Raw genomic sequence first — 12,352 nt, forward strand, 5'->3', positions numbered from 1 at the left:
CGCTCCGTGATTTACCTCTCCTAACACGCCCACATATGAAAACGTGGCACTTTGTATTTTTGTTTTCTCACCTAAATATGTTTCCAGCAAACCAAATGACATGCCACTGTTCTTGCTCGGCATCGTGATTCGAGTGATTATAACTAGTTTCACCATTTTCCAGTTTACACCATTATGAAGGTGCAGATAATTAGGGTGATGTTGTCCATAAGATTTCTCGTGCTTCAAATTTTGTGTTGATCGAAGCGGGGTGTGGAGTCCATCTTTCATGCAATCGTCTACAATGATGTATGAGTGGGTTGAATTGAAAATCAAATAGATTTTCTCAAGAAAGGACAACTGATGATGATGAATTGTGAAGCACTGGTGATGGGAAGCCACTGAGTTCTGCACTAGCTGAACGGTTCGCCGAGACTATAGTTGTCACTCTCAAATATTTCATTAACCTTAATCATGTCACGCAATCATTGTCACGTGTAACAACGCACATGCAATTGCTGAGTAAAATAAAATTAATGAATAAAGAGCTGCTTTTCGGGCGCCCCTATGTCTCGCTGATAGCGAGGAAGAGGGAAACCTCGCATCGGGGACGCGCCAGATGGGCCAGCCTAGCCGCACGGGAGGCCACGTTCACATTTTTTTTCATGTTTTTTTTTATTTTTTCTTTCTTTTCTTGCGTTCGTTTATACTTCCAAATATTATAAATAAATACATTACAAAAAATATACATAAAACATTTGAAAAAAATGTTAACCAAGCATTTGAATTTTTTTGAATGTGTATAAAGAAAATGTTTCACATGTGTACGAAAAATGTATAACAATGTACACAAAGTGTGTGGAAAAAGTTGACAGTGTATTTAAAAATGTTAATCAATCGTTAGAAAAAAATGAAAAAGTATTTAAGAAAATGTCAATCAAGCATTTTAAAAATGTTAAATGTGTATAAAAAATGTTGACCATGTATTATAAAAAAAATCTTGTATTGTATTAAACAAAGGTTAAACAAGTATTTAAGAAAATGTTAATCAAGCATTTGAAAAATGTTAAATGTATTTAAAAAAATTTGAACATTTATTCAATATATGCTAGGAAAAAAATGTCAATCAAGCATTTGAAAAATGCTAAATGTGTATAGAAAAATTGTTCACCATGTGTTTGAAAAATGTTAACCTTGTATTTGAAAATGTTTAAAAGCGTTTATAGAAAAATTGTCGACCATGTTTTAGAAAAATGTTAATCTTGTATTCGAAATATGTTAATCAACCATTTGGAATGTGTTTAAAAGTGAGTATAGATAAAATGTTGACATGTGGACCATACATTCATAAAATGTTAATACCGTATTAAAAAACATTATTATTGTATTTATAAATTATTAATCAAGCAATTGAAAAATTGTTTAAAATGTTTATAAAAATGTTGACCATTTATAAAAAAATATTAATATTGTATTTAAAAATGTTAATCAAGCATTCGAAAAATGTATAAAAAATGTTGACCATATATTAAAAAATATTAACTCGTATTTGAAAAATATTAAAATTGTATTTGAAAAATGTTGTTGACGTATATGAAAATTTAAGAATGGAAACCAAAAAGAAAGAAAAATAAGAAAACAACAATGTAAACCAAAAAGAAACCAAAGAAAAATAAAATCGAAGAAACAAATGCTAAAAGATGAAAAAGTCAAACAGAAAAGAACATTTAAAACTAAGAAATAAACAAAAAGAACCAAAGAAAGAAGGCAAATGAGTAGGGAAAAAAGGATAAATCCCATGGAATAGACAAAATGGAAAATGAAAGAAAAAGCAAAAAAACAGAGTATAATGACAAAAAAACACAGAGAAAACTGGAGGAGAGATAAGTAAACCAAACAAAAATAAATAAATAAATAATAACCGGGTCTTTATCCTCAAGTAGGTCGCGCATCTTATGTTACCTCCAACCCGATAGTGGCGCACATATAGTGGCTATCGATTTCTTGGGAACTCACTTTTTCTCCCCATTTCTCATGCATGCGCTAATGTGTCGGCCCGTTACTACAGCCGCTTCACGCGAGGTATCCTTTCGTCTTGCATAAAGCGAGATATAGTCAAGAAAACCTTATTCGATGCTCTCTGCGTCAAAGGGTTGAGCAATCACACAAGTGCGCAACTACTTGGGCCGGCCAAAGTCCCACAGTTCGCATCGTTTAGCAGTTCCGTTTTTGCGAAACTCTTCCCACCCGGGTTTTCCGGTTTTCAGAAATGTTTAGAAGTTCCTTATACAGTTTTTATTTTTTCCTTTTCTGTTTCTTTTTCTCTCTTTTCATTTTAAATTTTCGTTTTTCCTGTTTCTGTTTTTTCCTTTTTATTTCTTTCTTTTACGTTATTCTTTGATTTCGTGTTTTGGAAAAATATTGACATTTAAAAAGAATTGTTCACAAATCCATCAAAAAATTTGGAAACTCTGAGAATGTTTCCATTTTAAAATATTTTGTTCATAAAATCCAAAAATATTACCGAATTTCAAAAAATATTCTTATTTTTACAATTTGTTCATAAATCTAAAAAGTGCTGAATTTCAAAAAATGTTATTTTTTCCAAAAATTAAAAATGTTTGGGGATTTCAAAATGTGTTCTAATTTTTCAAAGATAGTTCGCGTTTCAAAAAAATGTTCTTGCATTTCAAAAAATCTTCATGTTTTCTTCAGGTTTTCAAAAAATATTCAAAGTTTCAGAAAAATCACAATTTCAAAAAAAAATCAGAATTTCATAATTTGTTCACGTTTCGAAAACTTCAGAGTTCCAAATTTATTGGTGTTTTCAAAAATCATTTGGAATTTAAAATTTTGTTCTTATTTTTTCAAAATTATCTAGAATTTCCAAATGTGTTCTAATTTTTCAAAAAAATTTAGTGTTCTTTATAAAATGTTCTCATTTTTCAAAAAATCTTCATAGATCATAAGATGTTCACATATTCAAAAGATGTTTGGGTTCTACAAAAATGTTCATGAATTTCAAAGCATGTTCCTGTTTTCTATTTTTGTTTAGAATTTGAAAGTTTTTTCCATAGTAAAAAATTGTTTGAGATTTCAAAATTTATTCAAGTTTTAAAATAATGTGGAGTAAAAAAATGTTTTGACTTGCAAAAATATTTCGTTTACAGAAAGCTTATTGGAACATAAAGCTTATTGGTCAATCAAAGAGCTCAACTATGATTTCAAACTTGTCGGTGAGAAGAGGTTATTTGACATTAGTTCACTTGAGAATGGAGAACCCAAGCCTATGAGAATGCCAAGTTGTTTAAAGAAAAGGTTAAAAGATGGCATGACAAAAGGATACAAAAGTGTGAGTTTAATGTAGGTGATCATTTTTTGCTATACAACTCTCGTTTAAGATTTTTTGCAGGAAAGCTTCTCTCTAAATGGGAAGGTCCTTACATTATCGAGGAGGTCTATCGTTCCGGTGCCATCAAAATTAACAACGCCGAAGGTGGTAAACGATCAAACAATCAAACATTATATCTCAGGTAATCCCATAAATGTTGAGACAAATATAATTAATACCGTAACACCGGAGGAGTGCATAAGGGATACTTTCCAGAATGTTTCAGACTCCGAAAAGGAATAGGTATGTGGTACAGTAAGTAAACCGACTCCAAAACTGTTTTAATGGCAATTTTTCTCCATTTTGGAATATTTAAAAAATTAGGAAAATTAGAAGTAGTCCGAAGAGCGCACGAGGCAACCACAAGGGTGGAGGGCGCGCCCTACCCCCTGGGCGCGCCCCCTGCCTTGTGGCCACCTCGTGTGCCCTCCGGACTCCGTTTTCTTGCACAATACTTCTTTTGGTCGGTAAAAAATCATTATATAATCTCTCGAAGGTTTTGACCACCGTACCACGACAAAATCCTCTCTTCTTGTTTCGAGTTGTTTTTCTGACAGATCTAGATCACCATGACATCTCCGAGCGCCCCCAAGGACAAGTTTTTTGAGAAGGTCGTCAACCCCTACCTTGCGGAGGTGCTGTGACACCCTCAAGCCATTGAGATGCGTGAGGGGGTGTTGCACATCCACGATGTTGAGGGGCCGAAGAAGACCGGAAGCATGGGGACAAGACTCGAAGCAATGGAGCAGCAAGTTTTCAAGTGCCAAGGATGGTGGAACGTGGACTCAACGCCAATCATTTTATGATCCGGAGTTCACCAACAATCACAAGCTGGATGCTAAGGACATTGGGGAGGCCATCTTCAAGCTTCATGAGAAAATCGAGCATCTGCAAGCCCAGATCTATGACCTGCAAAACCAAAACTATGAGTATGAATACAGATTTAAAAGGGTGAGTTTGGCTGCAGATTTGAGGATCCCGGAGACTCGTTCATCTTTCTATGATGGTGAGCCTACGCCTTGGAAGATGGATGACAAGCCTACCACATCAACAACTCCATCATCACCACCTCCGAAGAAAGAGACATAAATACATGGGTATGGCACTCCCCTTGGCAACTGCCAAGCTTGGGGGAGGTGCCCCGGTATCGTATCACCACCACACCTTTACCTTTATCGTTTTTCTTAGTTTGATACTTTTGGTTATATCTTAATCTAGAACAATAAAGTTTTAGTATGATCTAGCTTTGAGTTTTGCTTTATGTTCTCTCTATGTAATCGAGTTCATAAGTTATATATAATAAAGAGTAGTTTTGATGTGAGGGCTTTGCTTTCTTGCTATGATCTTGAGGGAATAAAACAAGAGAAAGAATAAAAAGAAATAAAAAGATCATATATTGATCTTATGGAGAGTAATGACTTCACATATAAAGAGTATGATGAATAAAATTTGTTGAGAGTTGACAAACATAGTTTTGGTCATTGTTGCAATTAATAGGAAGTAATAAAGAAACAGAGGCTTCACATATAAATACACTATATTGGACATCTTTTGTAATTGTGAGCACTCATTAGAATATGACATGCTAAAAAGTTGATGTTGGACAAGGAAGACAACATAATGGGTTATGTTTTCTTATTTCCGAATAGAAGTTATATTGTCATGGATCCTCCAACATGTTGAGCTTGCTTTTCCCTCTTATGATAGCCAAATTCTTTGCACCAAGTAGAGATACTACTTGTGCTTCCAAACATCCCTTAAACCAGTTTTGCCATGAAAGTCCACCATACCTACCTATGGATTGAGTAAGATCCTTCAAGTAAGTTGTCATCAGTGCAAGCAATAAAAATTGCTCTCTAAATATGTATGATCTATTAGTGTGAAGAAAATAAGTTTTATACAAACTTGTTATATGGAAGAAATAAAAGCGACAGACTACATAATAAAGTTCTTTATCACAAGCGGCAATGTAAAGTGATGTTCTTTTGCATTAAGATTTTGTGCATCCAACCATAAAAGCGCATGACAACCTTTGCTTCCCTTTGCAAAGGACTATCTTTTTTACTTTTATCTCCTACCCTTATACAAGAGTCATGGTGATCTTCACCTTTCCTTTTTACACTTTTTATTTTGGCAAGCACTATGTGTTGGAGAGATCAAGATATATATATATATATATATATATATATATATATATATATATCCACTCGGATGTAGGTTATCATAAAGTATTATTGTTGACATTACCTTGAGGTAAAAGGTTAGGAGGTGAAACTATAAGCCACTATCTTTCTTTGTGTCCGACTGAAGCTTTAAACCCGTAAGTATCGCGTGAGTGTTAGCAATTGTGAAAGATTAAATGATAGTTGAGTATGTGGACTTGCTGAAAAGCTCTTATATTGACTCTTTCCGATGTTATGATAAATTGCAATCGCTTCAATGACTGAGATCATAGTTTGTTAGTTTTCAATGAAGTTTATGATTCATACTTTACCTTGTGAATGAATTGTTACTTTAGCATAAGAAATTATATGACAATATATGTTCGTGTTCTAAAGATGATCATGATGCCCTCATTCTCATATTTTATTTTATCGATACCTCTATCTCTAAACATGTGGACATACTTTTCGATTTCGGCTTTCGCTTTAGGACAAGCGAGGTCTAAGCTTGGGGGAGTTGATACGTCCATTTTGCATCATGATTTTATATTAATATTTATTGCATTATGGGCTGTTATTCCACATTATAGTACAATACTCATGCCTTTCTCTCTTATTTTACAAGGTTTTCATGAAGAGGGAGAATGCCGGCAGCTGGAATTCTGGACTGGAAAAGGAGCAAATTTGAGAGACCTATTATGTACAACTCCAAAAGTCCTGAAACTTCACGGAGAATTGTTTTGGAATATATAAAAAATATTGGGCAAAAAGCACCCAGGGGACCCACTAGGCAACCACAAGGGTGGGGGGCGGCGCGCCCTACCTCCTGGGCTTGCCCCCTGCCTTGCCGCTAGCCTGGCAGGCCCCCGGTGCCCATATTCTGCTATATGAAGAGTTTTTACCTGGAAAAAATTAGAAGGAAGCTTTCGGGATGAAGCACCGCCGTCTCGAGGCTGAACTTTTGCAAAACCAATCTAGGGCTCCGGCGGAGCTGTTCTGCCGGGGAAACTTCCCTCCCGGAGGGGGAAATCAAAGCCATCGTCATCACCAACGATCCTCTCATCTAGAGGGGGCCAATCTCCATCAACATCTTCACCAGCACCATCTCCTCTCAAACCTAGTTCATCTCTTGTATCCGATCTTTGTCTCAAAACCTCAGATTGGTACATGTGGGTTGCTAGTAGTGTTGATTACTCCTTGTAGTTGATGCTAGTTGGTTTATTCGGTGGAAGATAATATATTCAGATCCTTAATGATAATTAATAATCCTCTGATTATGAACATGAATATGCTTTGTGAGTAGTTACATTTGTTCCTGAGGACATGGGAGAGGTCTTGTTATAAGTAATCATGTGAATTTGGTATTCGTTCGATATTTTGATGAGATGTATGTTGTCTTTCCTCTAGTTGTGTTATGTGAACGTCGACTACATGACATTTCACCATGATTTGGGCCTAGGCAAAGGCATTGGGAAGTAATAAGTAGATGATGGGTTGCTAGAGTGACAGAAGCTTAAACACTAGTTTACGTGTTGCTTCGTAAGGGGCTGATCTGGATCCATATGTTTCATGTTATGGTTAGATTTATCTTAATTCTTCTTTCGTAGTTGCGGATGCTTGCGAGAGGGGTTAATCATAAGTGGGAGGCTTGTCCAAGGAAGGGCAGCACCCAAGCACCGGTCCACCCACATATCATATTATCAAAGTAATGAACGCGAACCATATGAGCATGATGAAAACTAGCTTGACAGTAATTCCCATGTGTCCTCGGGAGCGCTTTTCTTTATATAAGAGTTCGTACAGGCTTGTACTTTGCTACAAAGAGGATTGGGCCACCTTGCTGCACCTTAGTTACTTTTGTTACTTGTTACTTGTTACGAATTATCTTATCACACAACTATCTGTTACCGAAATTTTCAGTGCTTGCAAAGAATACCTTGCTGAAAACCGCTTGTCATTTCCTTCTGCTCCTTGTTGGGTTTGACACTCTTACTTATTGAAAGGACTATGATAGATCCCCTATACTTGTGGGTCATCATGGGACGCCCGGGACGCTAACAGGGCCAACTACCGTTTCCTGGTCCAACAGCTCACCGGCTTTTTCGACGGTTGCGAGTTCCTCCACGTCACGCGCGCAGAAAATGAAGCCGCTGACACACTAGCCAATATTGGTTAATCCTGGCAGGCCATACCGTCCGGCGTCTCCCTTGAGCACTTGCGCAAGCCTCCATCAAGCCGTCTCCGAATTCTGGGTCCATCTTCGTCCTGGACGACCCTACAGCGCCGCTCCCCAATCCGGACCGGGGGGCTGCCAGTCCAAGCTTGGGGTCTGCCGTCTCCAACCCATTCCCGGGGGCTGCGGAACCCGGCCCGGAGACTGTTGACCCCGAGGGGGCTGCTAATCCTGGCCCAGGGGCTGCCGCACCCGACCCGGCCACCGTCATCCCCAACACGGGGGCTACCGCCTCCGGCTCGGGGGCTACCGCCCCAGAACCCGTCTTGGTGGCCGTCTTCATCGTGGTATGGGCTCAGCCGATCTTAGCGTTCCTGGAGAATGGAGTGCTCCCCATGGACGACACCGAGGCCCGACAAGTGCAACTCCGGGCGTCCGCCTACATCATCATCAACAACGAGCTCATCAAGCGCAGCGCGACAGTCATGTTCCAGCGCTACGTCGAGCATGACAAGGGCATTGATATCCTCCTCGACATACATCAGGGAGAGTGCGGTCACCACGCCGCCTCCAGGTCCCTGGTGGCCAAGGCTTTTTGCCATGGTTTCTACTGGCCCACGGCCCTCAAAGACGCCAAGTTGCTCATCATGAAGTGCGAGGGATGCCAATGCTTCAGCAAGCGTAGCCACCAGCCGGCTTCAGCCCTATAGACCATCCCGATCACCTGGCCCTTTGCGGTCTGGGGGCTCGACATGGTCGGACCTTTCAAGACCGCCCGGGGTGGCATGACGCACTTGCTGGTGGTGGTCGAAAAGTTCACCAAGTGGATCGAGGCACGACCGATCAAGAAGCTGGACGGGCCAATAGCCGTCCGGTTCGTCAAAGACATCGTGGTGTGCTACGGCGTCCCGCACAACATCATCACGGACAACGGCACCAACTTCACCAAGGGCGCGCTCGCATAGTACTGCTCCGTCTCCGGCATCCGGCTTGACCAGGCCTCTCTGGCCCATCCTCGGTCCAACGGCCAGGTCAAGCGGGCCAACGGCCTCATCCTGTCCGGCATCAAGCCACGGCTCGTCGAGCCCCTCATCCTTCACACGGCAGCTGGCTTGACGAGCTGCCGGCCGTCCTCTGGAGTCTCCGCACAACGCCAAACTAGCCGACTGGGTTCACCCCGTCTTCCTCGTCTATGGAGCAGAAGTCGTCATCCCGACCAACATCGAGTTCGACTCGCCACGAGTCGTAATGTACATAGAAGCCCAAGCCAAGGAAGCCCGTGAAGACGGCATCGACCTGCTCGAAGAAGCACGCCGTTTGGCCCTTAGCCAATCCGCCATCTATCAGCAAGGCCCGGGGCATTGCCACAGCAAGAAGATCAAGCCCCTCACATTCCGCGAGGGAGACCTCGTCCTCCGGCTTGTCCAGAAGCAAGCCGGCCGGCAAAAGTGGCCTTCCCATGGGAGGGCCCCTTCATCGTCAGCAAAGCGATGTGTGACTGCAATGCCTACTACCTCATTGACGCCCGCAAGCCGAACAAATGCAAGAGAGACTCGCCGGAGAAGAGATAAGCCGGCCCTGGAATGCAGAGCTCCTACGCCCGTTTTACAGTTAGCTGTATGCACGTATGTATTACTGCCTTTTGTAATCATATGAAAAACTATGGGACCCCTGAACGACGCTCGGGGGCTGCCTTTTCCTACCAAGTTATTGTATTATACACACTCTTGTAAAATTTTCTCAAACCTCCACCGCCGGGTTGGCTCGCTCAACCCGGGGGCTCGGGGGCTGTCCGGCTTGACCACACCCCGCCGTCCTCCTTAGCACATCCCGGCGTGTTCGGGTTGCCGTGACCCTCCACTTCGCCCTACGCCACAGTCCAGCTTCGATTGTCAGCCAACAAGAACTATGGGCCAAAGCACCTACACGCTGCGAAACACTAAGTTGGGTCTGCCGGATTGTCCAAGCCGGTCTCACCGCGCTAAGGTGTCGCACAACCGGCTGCTCGCCAGCCGACCCAGTGGGTGTTTCGCTCGCGCTCAACGTTCGAAGGGCCTAAGTACCACGCGCTCCTTCCAAGGGCCGAACTCCTTGTCACAGACTGGAACCCAGCTGTTCGACTCACAGGGGGAGGCCGAAAGAGGAGGCAAGCGAGAAAACGGCTTAGAGAACAAAGAGCAAAGGCATAAACATTCACAAAAATAATTACATTACGATAAAATGGGCCCAGGCCAAAAGTTCATTACATTCACCAACACCCCAGTGGGTGGGTGGACCTGCTACTTAACGGAAATGCTAAAAAGATAAACAGGACGGCTTGGGCTTCAGACGGCTCCCGCGTCGGGTTGCGCAGCCGCCGGCTCCTCCTCGGTGGCCTCCGGGTCCATCAAGATGCCGGTGTCGTCCAACCCGGCGTCCTCGTCAGCGTAAGGACCTGACTCCTCGGAGCTGCCCTGCGGGTCGTCCAGTAGCAGGCCGAACTCATCCGGAGGCACCACCCTGCCATCGTCGGCCCGTTCCAACTGGAACTCGTTGTGCAGCGTGAACCCGGCTATGTAGCTAGCCCTGGCAGTGATCCGGCCCGCCTCCGCCTGCAGCTAGTGCTCCACGCCGGCTCTTTGGCCCATCAGCTGGTCCAGCGCCAAGTCCGGGTACCAGGACATGACGAACCTTAGCGCCATCTTGGCACCGGCACGAGCGGCAGAGACGCGCCGGCCCGGCCTCCTACAACCGGGCCAGCCGCGTGAAGCTGTTGGGCGCAACAGCACCGGGCCAGAGGGTCGTCGTCATCCCCATGCCGGGGGCAGAGACCCGTGCCATCTGCTCGCCCAAGACCTGCAGGCGAGCCTCGGCAGCGTTCATGATCTCCGAGAAGGTCCAGGCGACATTCGGGTCAAGCCCGGCGCCCACAACCCCCTAAGGCGACCGCTGAAAGCGGACGGCCTCCTTCGTCGTCTTCTGCGTCTCTAGGAAGTGCCCTGTCAAGAAGAAGAGCAAGACAGTCAACAACAAAAAAGAAAAGCCAGCTTCATAGCCCGGCAAAGTCAAAAAAGAAGCACTTACTGGTGAAGGCCTCGTTCAAGTGTTACGCTTCAAGCAACATAACATGCCGGTCCAGGTTGCGGGCACGGTCGCGTGCCTCAAGCGCCTTCTCTAGCTCGGCGCCCCTGTCGACGGCCACCTTCAGCTCGGCGTCTTTGGCGGCAGTCACCTTCCCATGCTCCGCCTTGAGGCGGAGGAGTTCCGCTTGATGGGCCTCCACCGCCGTGGCCGCTGCCGCCTTCAGGCGCTCCACCTCGGTTTGGAGCTGACCCTGGCCGGCTTTGGCAAGCGCCTGCTGGGCCTTCGTCCCCTTGGCTGCCTCCGTCATCACGCGCTCCACTTCGGCCTGGAGCCGGCTCTTGTCACCGGCCAGCTGCTCATACAGCCGGCCGGCTTCAACGAGCGCCCGCTGGGACTCTGCCGCCATCGCCTTCAGCTCCCCAACCTCGACCCGGAGCCGGCCGGCGTAGGCAATGGCCAGGTCGCGCTGATGGCTGGCTCGGACCAGCTGGTTTGCCAAGACGGCACCTTGGGTGCGGCAGCTGCATAGCAAAGATTCAGAGCCAAGACAAAGTTAGAAAATACTTTAAGATTCGACCCAACTACTATGTAGTTGGCCCGAATCTCGGGGGCTACACCTAGTGGGTGCGCTAGCGCGCCCACTAAGAGCAGGCAAAAACTCACCTTTGGCAAGGCGGAGCGCCTCCTCCCTGACGGCGAGCCGCGCCGTGAGCTGCTGGTGCTTGTCCAAGAGCCGGTTGTAGACGCTGACCCGGTAAGCATCCAGTTGCTGCAAGAGAACAAGAATCAGCACAAGACAAAGCATTTGAAGATTCGACCCAACTACTACGTAGTTGTCCTGAATCTCGGGGGTTATACCCAGTGGGTGCGCTAGCGCGCCCCCACTGACTAGCTGCAAGAAAGAAAACAGAGGAAGGAAAGCTTACCAACACGACGCGCTCCAGCTCCTGTGGCCGCTCCGCTTTGGCCTGAGCAAAGGCATGAACCCGCTCCGCGCGCCCGCGGAGACGCTGGCTCACGGCGGCCATGGCGGCCTCATCCTGCGTCATGGGCCCAAAGACGGGCTGGCTGGGCCCGGCCCAGACCTACTGTGACCCGGCGGTGAGACATCCTCCTGGCGCCGCTGGCGGTTGCTTGACCACCAGGGCATGCTCGTCGCTCGCCGTCTCCTCTGCGGCAGGCCGGTGTCACCCGCGGCACCACGTCCGCCGTCGCCCGCGTCGCCCCATCCGACGTCGCTTGTGGCGCCCCATCCGTCGTCGCCTGCGGCGTCTCCTCCGAGGCGGCCCCGCCTCGTCAACCCTCCACCTCCAACCGCTCGATCTCGTCTGTCCGCGGCGGGGTGTCATCTCTGATCACCATGACCTCCCGGTCGTCCACCACCATCTCCGCCCGGCTACCCGGGCCGCGCTCCTCCTCCGTCGGCGGCACGAAAACCGTCCTCGCCGGCTCCATGCCCGACGGCATCTCCTGCCACGCCGGCTCCCCGATGGCCCGCTCCCTCGCCGCCTTGGCCCTGGCCCAATCCTGGGCTGACGCCGCCTCCATCTCCTCCACGACCCTGTTCGGTCACGCCAGGCCAGG

This window comes from Aegilops tauschii, chromosome 4 (genome assembly GCF_002575655.3).
Source record: "Aegilops tauschii subsp. strangulata cultivar AL8/78 chromosome 4, Aet v6.0, whole genome shotgun sequence".
In the NCBI taxonomy this organism is placed as follows: domain Eukaryota; kingdom Viridiplantae; phylum Streptophyta; class Magnoliopsida; order Poales; family Poaceae; genus Aegilops; species Aegilops tauschii.